A 15,845-nucleotide genomic window follows, 5' to 3' on the forward strand; every position below is an offset into this window, starting at 1 on the left:
ACTTGGATGATCATCCAAACCTTTTATGCAAGACTGAATTTTTCTTCGTGGAACCTATTGGATTCAGCTGCTGGGGGTACTGATACGTCTCCAACGTATCGATAATTTCTTATGTTCCATGCCACATTATTGATGTTATCTACATGTTTTATGCACACTTTATGTCATATTCGTGCATTTTCTGGAACTAACCTATTAACAAGATGCCGAAGTGCTAGTTGCTGTTTTCTGCTGTTTTTGGTTTCAGAAATCCTAGTAAGGAAATATTCTCGGAATTGGACGAAATCAACGCCCAGGGTCCTATTTTGCCACGAAGCTTCCAGAAGTCCGAAGACGAGACGAAGAGGGGCCACGAGGCAGCCAGAGCATAGGGCGGCGCGGCCCCTGCCCTGGCCGCGCGGCCCTATGGTCTGGGCCCCTCGTGCCGCCTCTTGACCTACCCTTCCGCCTACTTAAAGCCTCCGTGACGAAACCCCCAGTACCGAGAGCCACGATACGGAAAACCTTCCAGAGACGCCGCCAACGCCGATCCCATCTCGGGGGATCCAGGAGATCGCCTCCGGCACCCTGCCGGAGAGGGGAATCATCTCCCGGAGGACTCTACGCCGCCATGGTCGCCTCCGGTGTGATGTGTGAGTAGTCTACCCCTGGACTATGGGTCCATAGCAGTAGCTAGATGGTTGTCTTCTCCCCATTGTGCTATCATTGTCGGATCTTGTGAGCTGCCTAACATGATCAAGATCATCTATCTGTAATTCTATATGTTGCGTTTGTTGGGATCTGATGAATAGAGAATACTTGTTATGTTGATTATCAAAGTTATATCTATGTGTTGTTTATGATCTTGCATGCTCTCCGTTACTAGTAGATGCTCTGGCCAAGTAGATGCTTGTAACTCCAAGAGGGAGTATTTATGCTCGATAGTGGGTTCATGCCTGCATTGACACCGGGACAAAGGATGAAAGTTCTAAGGTTGTGTTGTGCTTTGTTGCCACTAGGGATAAAACATTGATGCTATGTCTAAGGATGTAGTTGTTGATTACATTACGCACCATACTTAATGCAATTGTCTGTTGCTTTGCAACTTAATACTGGAAGGGGTTCGGATGATAACCTGAAGGTGGACTTTTTAGGCATAGATGCAGTTGGATGGCGGTCTATGTACTTTGTCGTAATGCCCAATTAAATCTCACTATACTCATCATGATATGTATGTGCATGGTCATGCTCTCTTTATTTGTCAATTGCCCAACTGTAATTTGTTCACCCAACATGCTGTTTGTCTTATGGGAGAGACACCTCTAGTGAACTGTGGACCCCGGTCCAATTCTCTTTACTGAAATTCAATCTACTGCAATACTGTTTTACTGTTTTCTGCAAACAATCATCTTCCACACAATACGGTTAATCCTTTGTTACAGCAAGCCGGTGAGATTGACAACCTCACTGTTTCGTTGGGACAAAGTACTTTGGTTGTGTTGTGCAGGTTCCACGTTGGCGCCGGAATCCCTGGTGTTGCGCCGCACTACATTCCGCCGCCATCAACCTTCAACGTGCTTCTTGGCTCCTCCTGGTTCGATAAACCTTGGTTTCTTTCTGAGGGAAAACTTGCTGCTGTGCGCATCATACCTTCCTCTTGGGGTTCCCAACGAACGTGTGAGTTACACGCCATCAAGCATAAATTTCTGGCGCCGTTGCCGGGGAGATCAAGACACGCTGCAAGGGGAGTCTCCACTTCTCAATCTCTTTACTTTGTTTTTGTCTTGCTTAGTTTTATTTACTACTTTGTTTGCTGCACTAAATCAAAATACAAAAAAATTAGTTGCTAGTTTTACTTTATTTGCTATCTTGTTTGCTATATCAAAAACACAAAAAAATTAGTTACTTGCATTTACTTTATCTAGTTTGCTTTATTTACTGTTGCTAAAATGGCCAACCCTGAAAATACTAAGTTGTGTGACTTCACCACCACAAATAATAATGATTTCTTATGCACACCTATTGCTCCACCTGCTACTACAGCAGAATTCTTTGAAATTAAACCTGCTTTACTGAATCTTGTTATGCGAGAGCAATTTTCTGGTGTTAGTTCTGATGATGCTGCTGCCCATCTTAATAATTTTGTTGAACTATGTGAAATGCAAAAATATAAAGATGTAGATGGTGACATTATAAAATTAAAATTGTTCCCTTTCTCATTAAGAGGAAGAGCTAAAGATTGGTTGCTATCTCTGCCTAAGAATAGTATTGATTCATGGACTAAATGCAAGGATGCTTTTATTGGTAGATATTATCCCCCTGCTAAAATTATATCTTTGAGGAGTAGCATAATGAATTTTAAACAATTAGATACTGAACATGTTGCTCAAGCTTGGGAAAGAATGAAATCTTTGGTTAAAAATTGCCCAACCCATGGACTGACTACTTGGATGATCATCCAAACCTTCTATGCAGGACTAAATTTTTCTTCACGGAATTTATTGGATTCAGCTGCTGGAGGTACCTTTATGTCCATCACTCTTGGTGAAGCAACAAAGCTTCTTGATAATATGATGATCAATTACTCTGAATGGCACACGGAAAGAGCTCCACAAGGTAAGAAGGTAAATTCTGTCGAAGAAACCTCTTCCTTGAGTGATAAGATTGATGCTATTATGTCTATGATTGTGAATGATAGGACTAATATTGATCCTAATAATGTTCCATTAGCTTCATTGTTTGCACAAGAAGAACATGTTGATGTAAACTTCATTAAAAATAGTAATTTCAACAACAATGCTTACCGGAACAATTCTAGTAACAACTATAGGCCATATCCTTATAATAATGGCAACGGCTATGGTAATTCTTATGGGAATTCTTACAATAATAATAGGAACACACCCCCTGGACTTGAAGCCATGCTTAAAGAATTTATTAGTACGCAAACTGCTTTTAACAAATCTGTTGAAGAAAAGCTTGGGAAAATTGATATACTTGCTTCTAAAGTCGATAGTCTTGCTGCTGATATTGATCTTTTGAAATCGAAAGTTTTGCCTAATGAGAATCATCATAATAAAATTGTTACTACAGCAAATGCCATCCAAGTTAGAATTAATGAGAATATAAGATTAATGGCTGAACTGCGTGCTAGGTGGGATAGAGAAGAAAATGAAAAACTAGCTAAAGAGAAGAATGTAGCTAAAGTTTGGACTATTACCACCACTAGTAATGCTAATGCTACACATGTTTCTGCACCTCCTACAATTAATAATAAAAGAATTGGTGTTAGCAATGTTTCCACTTCTAATGCAAAGCGCGAGAAACTGGCTCTCAAATCGCTAAAATCGCTGAAATCGCTTGTGATAAAGCTGCTGAAATTTTTTCCAACATTGGGGATGATGATCCCATTGCTTTAGATTATAATGGTTTGAATTTTGATGATTGCCACATCTCTGAAGTTATAAAGTTCTTGCAAAAACTTGCTAAAAGTCCTAATGCTAGTGCTATAAATTTGGCTTTCACACATCATATTACAAATGCTCTCATAAAAGCTAGAGAAGAGAAACTAGAGCGCGAAGCCTCTATTCCTAAAAAGCTAGAGGATGGTTGGGAGCCCATCATTAAGATGAAGGTTAAAGATTTTGATTGTAATGCTTTATGTGATCTTGGTGCAAGTATTTCTGTTATGCCTAAGAAAATTTATGATATGCTTGACTTGCCACCGCTGAAAAATTGTTATTTGGATGTTAATCTTGCTGATCATTCTACAAAGAAACCTTTAGGTAAAGTTGATAATGTTCACATTACCGTTAACAATAACCTTGTTCCCGTTGATTTTGTTGTCTTGGATATTGAATGCAATGCATCTTGTCCCATTATATTGGGAAGACCTTTTCTTCGAACTGTTGGTGCTATCATTGATATGAAGGAAGGTAATATAAAATATCAATTTCCTCTCAAGAAAGGTATGGAACACTTCCCTAGAAAGAGAATGAAGGTACCTTTTGATTCTATTATGAGAACCAATTATGATGTTGACACTTCGTCTCTTGATAATACTTGATACACACTTTCTGCGCCTAGCTGAAAGGCGTTAAAGAAAAGCGCTTATGGGAGACAACCCATGTTTTTACCTACAGTACTTTGTTTTTATTTTATGTCTTGGAAGTTGTTTACTACTGTAGCAACCTCTCCTTATCTTAGTTTTGTGTTTTGTTGTGCCAAGTTAAGCCGTTGATAGAAAAGTAAGTACTAGATTTGGATTACTGCGCAGTTCCAGATTTCTTTGCTGTCACGAATCTGGGTCTACCTCCCTGTAGGTAGCTCAGAAAATTAAGCCAACTTACGTGCATGATCCTCAGATATGTACGCAACTTTCATTCAATTTGAGCATTTTCATTTGAGCAAGTCTGGTGCCATTTTAAAATTCGTCAATACGAACTGTTCTGTTTTGACAGATTCTGCCTTTTATTTCGCATTGCCTCTTTTGCTATGTTGGATGAATTTCTTTGATCCACTAATGTCCAGTAGCATTATGCAATGTCCAGAAGTGTTAAGAATGATTGTGTCACCTCTGAATATGTTAATTTTTATTGTGCACTAACCCTCTAATGAGTTGTTTCGAGTTTGGTGTGGAGGAAGTTTTCAAGGATCAAGAGAGGAGTATGATGCAACATGATCAAGGAGAGTGAAAGCTCTAAGCTTGGGGATGCCCCGGTGGTTCACCCCTGCATATTCTAAGAAGACTCAAGCGTCTAAGCTTGGGGATGCCCAAGGCATCCCCTTCTTCATCGACAACATTATCAGGTTCCTCCCCTGAAACTATATTTTTATTCCATCACATCTTATGTGCTTTGCTTGGAGCGTCGGTTTGTTTTTGTTTTTGTTTTGTTTGAATAAAATGGATCCTAGCATTCACTTTATGGGAGAGAGACACGCTCCGCTGTAGCATATGGACAAGTATGTCCTTAGTTTCTACTCATAGTATTCATGGCGAAGTTTCTCCTTCGTTAAATTGTTATATGGTTGGAATTGGAAAATGATACATGTAGTAATTGCTATAAATGTCTTGGGTAATGTGATACTTGGCAATTGTTATGCTCATGATTAAGCTCTTGCATCATATGCTTTGCACCTATTAATGAAGAAATACATAGAGCATGCTATAATTTGGTTTGCATATTTGGTTTCTCTAAGGTCTAGATAATTTCTAGTATTGAGTTTGAACAACAAGGAAGACGGTGTAGAGTCTTATAATGTTTTCAATATGTCTTTTATGTGAGTTTTGCTGCACCGGTTCATCCTTGTGTTTGTTTCAAATAAGCCTTGCTAGCCTAAACCTTGTATGGAGAGGGAATACTTCTCATGCATCCAAAATACTTGAGCCAACCACTATGCCATTTGTGTCCACCATACCTACCTACTACATGGTATTTTCCGCCATTCCAAAGTAAATTGCTTGAGTGCTACCTTTAAAATTCCATCATTCACCTTTGCAATATATAGCTCATGGGACAAATAGCTTAAAAACTATTGTGGTATTGAATATGTAATTATGCACTTTATCTCTTATTAAGTTGCTTGTTGTGCGATAACCATGTTCACTGGGGACGCCATCAACTATTCATTGTTGAATTTCATGTGAGTTGCTATGCATGTCCGTCTTGTCTGAAGTAAGAGAGATCTACCACCTTATGATTAAGCATGTATATTGTTAGAGAAGAACATTGGGCCGCTAACTAAAGCCATGATCCATGGTGGAAGTTTCAGTTTTGGACATATATCCTCAATCTCATATGAGAAAATTATTAATTGTTGTTACATGCTTATGCATAAAAGAGGAGTCCATTATCTGTTGTCTATGTTGTCCCGGTATGGATGTCTAAGTTGAAGAATAATCAATAGCGAGAAATCCAATGCGAGCTTTCTCCTTAGACCTTTGTACAGGCGGCATAGAGGTACCCCTTTGTGACACTTGGTCAAAACATGTGCATTGTGATGATCCGGTAGTCCAAGCTAATTAGGACAAGGTGCGGGCACTATTAATATACTATGCATGAGGCTTGCAACTTATAAGATATAATTTACATGATACATATGCTTTATTACTACCGTTGACAAAATTGTTTCATGTTTTCAAAATCAAAGCTCTAGCACAAATATAGCAATCGATGCTTTTCCTCTATGGAGGACAATTCTTCTACTTTCAATGTTGAGTCAGTTCACCTATTTCTCTCCACCTCAAGAAGCAAACACTTGTGTGAACTATGCATTGATTCCTACATATTTGCTTATTGCACTTATTATATTACTCTATGTTGACAATATCCATGCGATATACATGTTACAAGTTGAAAGCAACCGCTGAAACTTAATCTTCTTTTGTGTTGCTTCAATGCCTTTACTTTGAATTATTGCTTTATGAGTTAACTCTTATGCAAGACTTAATTGATGCTTGTCTTGAAGTGCTATTCATGAAAAGTCTTTGCTATATGATTCACTTGTTTACTCATGTCATATACATTGTTTTGATCGCTGCATTCACTACATATGCTTTACAAATAGTATGATCAAGATTATGATGGCATGTCACTCCAGAAATTATCTGTGTTATCGTTTTACCTGCTCGGGATGAGCAGAACTAAGCTTGAGGATGCTGATACGTCTCCAACGTATCGATAATTTCTTATGTTCCATGCCACATTATTGATGTTATCTACATGTTTTATGCACACTTTATGTCATATTCGTGCATTTTCTGGAACTAACCTATTAACAAGATGCCGAAGTGCCGATTCTTGTTTTCTTCTGTTTTTGGTTTCAGAAATCCTAGTAAGGAAATATTCTCGGAATTGGACGAAATCAACGCCTGTGGTCCTATTTTGCCACGAAGCTTCCAGAAGTCCGAAGACGAGACGAAGAGGGGCCACGAGGCAGCCAGAGCATAGGGCGGCGCGGCCCCTGCCCTGGCCGCGCGGCCCTATGGTCTGGGCCCCTCGTGCCGCCTCTTGACCTACCCTTCCGCCTACTTAAAGCCTCCATGACGAAACCCCGCACCGAGAGCCACGATACGGAAAACCTTCCGGAGACGCCGCCAACGCCGATCCCATCTCGGGGGATCCAGAGATCGCCTCCGGCACCCCGCCGGAGAGGGGAATCATCTCCCGAGGACTCTACGCCGCCATGGTCGCCTCCGGTGTGATGTGTGAGTAGTCTACCCTGGACTATGGGTCCATAGCAGTAGCTAGATGGTTGTCTTCTCCCCATTGTGCTATCATTGTCGGATCTTGTGAGCTGCCTAACATGATCAAGATCATCTATCTGTAATTCTATATGTTGCGTTTGTTGGGATCCGATGAATAGAGAATACTTGTTATGTTGATTATCAAAGTTATATCTATGTGTTGTTTATGATCTTGCATGCTCTCCGTTACTAGTAGATGCTCTGGCCAAGTAGATGCTTGTAACTCCAAGAGGGAGTATTTATGCTCGATAGTGGGTTCATGCCTCGCATTGACACCGGGACAAAGGATGTAAAGTTCTAAGGTTGTGTTGTGCTATTGCCACTAGGGATAAAACATTGATGCTATGTCTAAGGATGTAGTTGTTGATTACATTATGCACCATACTTAATGCAATTGTCTGTTGCTTTGCAACTTAATACTGGAAGGGGTTCGGATGATAACCTGAAGGTGGACTTTTTAGGCATAGATGCAGTTGGATGGCGGTCTATGTACTTTGTCGTAATGCCCAATTAAATCTCACTATACTCATCATGATATGTATGTGCATGGTCATGCTCTCTTTATTTGTCAATTGCCCAACTGTAATTTGTTCACCCAACATGCTGTTTGTCTTATGGGAGAGACACCTCTAGTGAACTGTGGACCCCGGTCCAATTCTCTTTACTGAAATTCAATCTACTGCAATACTGTTTTACTGTTTTCTGCAAACAATCATCTTCCACACAATACGGTTAATCCTTTGTTACAGCAAGCCGGTGAGATTGACAACCTCACTGTTTCGTTGGGACAAAGTACTTTGGTTGTGTTGTGCAGGTTCCACGTTGGCGCCGGAATCCCTGGTGTTGCGCCGCACTACATTCCGCCGCCATCAACCTTCAACGTGCTTCTTGGCTCCTCCTGGTTCGATAAACCTTGGTTTCTTTCTGAGGGAAAACTTGCTGCTGTGCGCATCATACCTTCCTCTTGGGGTTCCCAACGAACGTGTGAGTTACACGCCATCAGGTACTTTTATGTCATCACCTTAGGCGCCGCAACAAAGCTTCTTGATGATATGATGATAAATTACTCTGAATGGCACACTGAAAGGGCTCACAAGGTAAGAAGGTAAATTCTGTTGAAGAAACCTCCTCCTTGAGTGATAAGATTGATGTTATTATGTCTATGCTTGTGAATGGTAGGTCTAATGTTGATCCTAATAATGTTCCTTTAGCTTCATTGGTTGCTCAAGAAGAGCATGTTGATGTGAACTTCATTAAAAATAATAATTTCAACAACAATGCTTATAGGAATAATTCTGGTAACAACTATAGGCCATATCCTTCTAATAATGGTAATGGTTATGGTAATTCTTATGGGAATTATTACAACAATAATAGGAGTGTACCCCCTGGTCTTGAAGCCATTCTTAAAGAATTTATTAGTACACAAACTGCTTTTAATAAATCTGTTGAAGAAAAGCTTGGTAAAATTGATATTCTTGCTTCTAAGGTTGATAGTCTTGCTGCTGATGTTGATCTTTTAAAATTGAAAGCTTTGCCTAATAAAACTAAAGATATTAAGTCATTTGCTACAGCAAACGCTATCCAAGTTCGAATTAATGAAAATATTAGATTGATGGCTGAATTGCATGCTAGGTGGGAAAAAGAAGAAAAATTTGCTAAAGAGAATAATGTAGCTAAAGTTGGGACTATTACCACCACTAGTAATGTTGATGCTTCACATGTTGATAAACCTCCGTATATCAATGGTAAAATAATTGGTGTTAGCAATGTTTCTACTCCTAATGCAAAGCGTGCAAAACTGTCTGAAACTGCTAAAACTGCTGAAACTGCTTGTGATAAAACTACTGAAATTTTTCAAAATATTGGGGACAATGATCCCATTGCTGTAGATCATAATGGTTTAGATTTTGATGATTGTCACATCTCTGAAGTATAAAGTTCTTGCAAAAACTTGCTAGAAGTCCCAATGCTAGTGCTATAAATTTGGCCTTCAAAAAACATATTACAAATGCTCTCATTAAAGCTAGAGAAGAGAAATTAAAACTTGAAACTTCTATTCCTAGGAAGTTGGAAGATGGTTGGGAGCCCATCATTAAGATGAAGGTCAATGATATTGATTGTAATGCTTTATGTGATCTTGGTGCAAGTATTTCTGTTATGCCTAAGAAAATCTATGATATGCTTGACTTGCCACCATTGAAAAATTGTTATTTGGATGTTAATCTTGCTGATAATGCTACAAAGAAACCTTTGGGGAGGATTGATAATGTTCGCATTACGGTTAACAATAAACTTTTCCCCGTTGATTTTGTTGTCTTGGATATTGAATGCAATGCATCTTGTCCCATTATTTTGGGAAGACCTTTTCTTCGAACTGTTGGTGCTATTATTGATATGAAGGAAGGTAATATTAAATATCAATTCCCTCTCAAGAAAGGTATGGAACACTTCCCTAGAAAGAGAATGAAGTTACCTTATTATTCTATTATTAGAACAAATTATGATGTTGATGCTTCATCTCTCGATAATACTTGATTCACACTTTCTGCGCCTAGCTGAAAGGCGTTAAAGAAAAGCGCTTATGGGAGACAACCCATTATTTTACTTCTGCACTTTTGTTTTATATTTGAGTCTTGGAAGTTGTTACTACTGTAGCAACCTCTCCTTATCTTTATTTTATTGCATTGTTGTGCCAAGTAAATTCTTTGATAGTAGGGTTGATGCTAGATTTGGATTACTGCGCAGAAACAGATTTCTTGCTGTCACGAAATTGAGTAACCCCGTCTGTAGGTAATTCAGAAAAATCTGCTAATTTACGTGCGTGATCCTCAGATATGTACGCAACTTTCATTAAATTTGAGCTTTTTCATTTGAGCAAGTTAAGTGCCCCAGAAAAATTCGTCTTTACGTACTGTTCTGTTTTGACAGATTCTGCCTTTTATTTCGCATTGCCTGTTTTGCTATGTTTGATGGATTTCTTTGTTCCATTAACTTTCAGTAGCTTTGTGCAATGTCCAGAAGTGTTAAGAATGATTATGTCACCTCTGAATATGTGAATTTTTGATTATGCACTAACCCTCTAATGAGTTTGTTTTGAGTTTGGTGTGGAGGAAGTTTTCAAGGGTCAAGAGAGGAGGATGATATAATATGATCAAGAAGAGTGAAAAGTCTAAGCTTGGGGATGCCCCCGTGGTTCATCCCTGCATATTTCAAGAAGACTCAAGCATCTAAACTTGGGGATGCCCAAGGCATCCCTTCTTCATCGACAACTTATCAGGTCACCTCTAGTGAAACTATATTTTTATTCCGTCACATCTTATGTGCTTTACTTGGAGCGTCTGTATGTTTTTATTTTCGTTTGTGTTTGAATAAAATCGGATCCTAGCATTCTTTGTTTGGGAGAGAGACACGCTCCGCTGTTGCATATGAACACATGTGTTCTTAGCTTTACTTTTAATGTTCATGGCGAAGGTTGAAACTGCTTCGTTCATCGTTATATGGTTGGAGACAGAAAATGCTTCATGTGGTAATTGGTATAATGTCTTGAATAATTTGATACTTGGCAATTGTTGTGCTCAAATAGATCATGTTTAAGCTCTTTCATCATGTACTTTGCACCTATTAATGAAGAACTACCATAGAGCTTGTTAAAATTTGGTTTGCATGAATGGTCTCTCTAGAGTCTAGATATTTTCTGGTGAGGTGTTTGAACAACAAGGAAGACAATGTAGAGTCTTATAATGCTTGCAATATGTTCTTATGTAAGTTTTGCTGTACCGGTTCATACTTGTGTTTGCTTCAAGCAACCTTGCTAGCCAAAGCCTTGTATTGAGAGGGAATACTTCTCGTGCATCCAAAATCCTTGAGCCAAAAACTATGCCATTTGTGTCCACCATACCTACCTACTACATGGTATTTCTCTGCCATTCCAAAGTAAATTACTTGAGTGCTACCTTTAAAATTTCATTCCTTGTCTTTGCAATATATAGCTCATGGGAAAATAGCTTAGAAACTATTGTGGTATTGAATATGTAGCTTATGTATCTTATTTATTATAAGTTGCTTGTTGAGCGGTAACCATGTTTCTGGGGACGCCATCAACTATTACACCTTTGTTGAATATCATGCGAGTTGCTATGCATGTTCGTCTTGTTTGAAGTAAGGGTGATTTATCATGATCAAGTGGTTTGAGTATGCATATTGTTAGAGAAGAACATTGGGCCGCTAACTAAAGCCATGAATCATGGTGGACGTTTCAGTTTGGACATTAATCCTCAATCTCTTATGAGAATATTATCTGTTGTTGAATGCTTATGCATTAAAGAGGAGTCCATTATCTGTTTTCTATGTTGTCCCGGTATGGATGTCTAAGTTGAGAATAATCAAAAGCGAGAAATCCAATGCGAAATTTCTCCTTAGACCTTTGTACAGGCGGCATAGAGGTACCCCTTTGTGACACTTGGTTGAAACATATGTTATGCAATGATAATCCATGTAAATCCAAGCTAATTAGGACAAGGTGCGAGCACTATTGGTATTCTATGCATGAGGCTTGCAACTTATAAGATGTCTTATGCATAACACATATGAATTATTAGTACCGTTGACAAAATTGTTTCTATGTTTTCAAAATGAAAAGCTCTAGCACAAAAATAGTAATCCATGCTTCCCTCTGCGAAGGGCCTTTCTTTTACTTTTATGTTGAGTCAGTTTACCTACTTCTTTCTATCTTAGAAGCAAACACTTGTGTCAACTGTGTGCATTGATTCTTACATACTTGCTTATTTGCATTCATCATATTACTTTGTGTTGACAATTATCCATGAGATATACATGTTGAAGTTGAAAGCAACCGCTGAAACTTATATCTTCCTTTGTGTTGCTTCAAAGCTTTCTACTAAGAATTTATTGCTTTATGAGTTAACTCTTATGCAAGTCTTATTGATGCTTGTCTTGAAAGTACTATTCATGAAAAGTCTTTGCTATATGATCCAGTTGTTTAATCATTATCTTTACCATTGCTTCGAATCACTACATTCATCTCATATGCTTTACTATAGTATTGATCAAGATTATGATAGCATGTCACTTTAGAAATTATCTTTGTTATCGTTTACCTACTCGAGGGCGAGTAGGAACTAAGCTTGGGGATGCTTGATACGTCTCAAACGTATCTATAATTTCTTATGTTCCATGCTACTTTTATGACAATACTCACATGTTTTATATGCACTTTACATCATTTATATGCATTTTCCGGCACTAACCTATTGACGAGATGCCGAAGAGCCAGTTGCTGTTTTCTGCTGTTTTTCGTTTCAGAAATCCTACAAAGGAAATATTCTCGGAATTGGACGAAATCAACGCCCAGGGTCTAATTTTTCCACGGAGCTTCCAGAAGACCGAAGAGCATACGAATTGTGGCCAGGAGGCGCCGCCACCATAGGGCCACGCGGCCAGGGAGGGGCCCGCGCCGCCCTATGGTGTGGGCCCCTCGTCAGCCCTCCGACGCTGCCCTTCCGCCTATTTATTCCCTCTGTCGCGAAAAACCTATTACCGAGAGCCACGATACGGAAAACCTTCTAGAGACGCAGCCGCCGCCAATCTCATCTCGGGGGATTCAGGAGATCGCCTCCGGCACCCTGCCGGAGAGGGGAATCATCTCCCGGAGGGCTCTTCTTCACCATGATCGCCTCCGGATTGATGTGTGAGTAGTTCATCCTTGGACTATGGGTCCATAGCAGTAGCTAGATGGTTGTCTTCTCCTAATTGTGCTATCATGTTAGATCTTGTGAGCTGCCTATCATGATCAAGATCATCTATTTGTAATGCTACATGTTGTGTTTGTTGGGATCCGATGAATATGGAATACTATGTCAAGTTGATTATCAATCTATAATATATGTGTTGTTTATGTTCTTGCATGCTCTCCGTTGCTAGTAGAGGCTCTGGCCAAGTTGATACTTGTAACTCCAAGAGGGAGTATTTATGCTCGATAGTGGGTTCATGCCTCCATTGAATCTGGGACAGTGACAGAAAGTTTTAAGGTTGTGGATGTGCTGTTGCCACTAGGGATAAAACATCAATGCTTTGTCTAAGGATATTTGTGTTGATTACATTACGCACCATACTTAATGCAATTGTCTGTTGTTTGCAACTTAATACTGGAAGGGGTGCAGATGCTAACCCGAAGGTGGACTTTTTAGGCATAGATGCATGCTGGATAGCGGTCTATGTACTTTGTCATAATGCCCTGATTAAATCTCATAGTAGTCATCATGATATGTATGTGCATTGTTATGCCCTCTCTATTTGTCAATTGCCCAACTGTAATTTGTTCACCCAACATGCTATTTCTTATTGGAGAGACACCACTAGTGAACTGTGGACCCCGGTCCATTCTTTTACATCTGAATACAATGTACTGCAAACATTGTTCTCTACTGTTCTTCGCAAACAAACATCATTTTCAACACCATACATTTAATCCTTTGTTTACAGCAAGCCGATGAGATTGACAACCTCACTGTTAAGTTGGGGCAAAGTATTTGGATTGTGTTGTGCAGGTTCCACGTTGGCGCCGGAATCCCTGGTGTTGCGCCGCACTACACTCCGCCACCAACAACCTTCACGTGTTCCTTGACTCCTACTAGTTCGATAACCTTGGTTTCTTACTGAGGGAAAACTTGCTGATGTACGCATCACACCTTCCTCTTGGGGTTCCCAACGGGCGTGTGCTTGACGCGTCATCAACCATCATCATCTACCCATTGTAATCTCTGGGCAAACATGATGAGTGAGGCAATATATTGTTGGGATTTCTACTTTCGTGCCCTCAGGGTCCTCAGTTTTACTCAGATTACCTAGGTTCTTAGTTTTTCCTTAGTTTTCCCCAAGCGCTTGTCTGAAACCCGCAGAAGGAGCTCGGACAGGAGGATTCCCGTTTAGTTGACCATTCTGTGCTGACGTGTGGGGCCGCGTCGTGTGGGGCCGCGTCGCGTGGGGCTGGTGGAAAGGGACCGCGTGGGGCTAGACAAGACCGTGTTAGGTCATACGAGCGGAGCGGGGGCCGTAGCGTGTGGGGCCGTAGCTTGTGGAGCCGTGTGGGTCCGAGATGTGGGCACGAGTGGTTTCTAATCTTTCATCCAGATTAGCAGTTTTCAATGCACCTTTTTCCTCTCTCTCGCTCGATCTCATTCATTCTTGATTGCCCAAATTGGTATCAAATCTAGAGCAGCTTCTCCTTTTGTTTTTTAACGCCATTCATTTATTTATGCCTTCATTTTTACCCAATCATGTAGAAAATCTAGGGCACAAATCCAGAGAAAATATAGGATAAGCTGCATATAGCAGCCAACATAGCATAGATATATTCATGACAGATCCAACAGTACTACCGGTAGATCCAACATAAGTTACATTGTACATGAATTTAAGATGCTCTACAGATAGAGCAATCAAATACAGAGAGTGCAGTAGGCACGTTCAATGCCTCCAGGTAGCGCATGTGACTCGCTTGGAGGCTGCGCAGGTGAATCCCAAGTGCTTTGTGTTGGGCCATGAACGCATGCACGTTCACGGTCGTTCCAACTCTAGCGCCGCATCTGCAAATGGATTCAGCATGGTTCACCAGGCAGTTGAAGTCGGTGGCGCGGAGCTTCCTGTTGCCGAAGGGGCACCTGGAAACGCCTCGAGCAAAGTGGCCATCGTAATGGCCGGACTGCAGCCTCCTGAGGACGTGACAAGTCTTGGTGTGGAAGGACTCGTCGTCGCTATCGACGTTGTTGCTCTGCACCTGTCACGTAGCACCAAAGATCGTGCAAAAAACACGGAGTCAATTGCAACGATGATGGAACACGGAGTGAACAAAAGATTATGCATGATAATATGCGCACGAAAAAAAGAGGTAGTCTCTGTTACATTGGACACACTTATATCCAGGATTTGAGTCAGTGAACCAAAGATCACGCACAACAAATTTGTACACACCAATTGTTCGCTGACCAAACGCTGAATCAATTTGTGCCCAAATATTCATCATCATCGGCACAAATTAACCTAATAGCGCAAGATCTAACATAAAAGGATTGAACTAGTAACAGACGAATCCTAATAACGCTAGATCTAACACAAAAGGATTGAAATGGGATAAGAACAAGGGAACAAAGGGTTACCTCCGGCTCGTTGTCGACGATGCTGGTGTCGTAGGGGTTCTCCAGTGTGAAGTACGACACTGGTTCGTATGGGTCCCAAGCAACGGGGGCCTGGACGGGAGCGACAGCCGATGCTCCGGCGGCTGATGCACCAACGGCTACGTTGGAAGCAGGGTTGGGGTCCTGGACGGGGGCAGCGGCCGATGCACCGGCGGCTGATGCGTCGGCGGGTACGTTGGAAGCAGCAACGGGGGCCTGGACGGGGGCGAAGGCCGATGTGCCGGCGGCTATGTTGGTAGCAGTGACGGGGGCGGCGGCCGATGCGCCGGCAACTACGTCGAAAGCACCGACAATGGGTATCTCATTCTTCTCCATCGCCGGCGGTTTTCTTCAGGGTTTTTTCTTCGGTGGTGGAGAAGATGGTGGGACAGGAGAGGCGGCGTTGCGTGAGGGAGTGAGAGTGA

Source organism: Lolium perenne, chromosome 2, assembly GCF_019359855.2.
Source record: "Lolium perenne isolate Kyuss_39 chromosome 2, Kyuss_2.0, whole genome shotgun sequence".
NCBI lineage: Eukaryota > Viridiplantae > Streptophyta > Magnoliopsida > Poales > Poaceae > Lolium > Lolium perenne.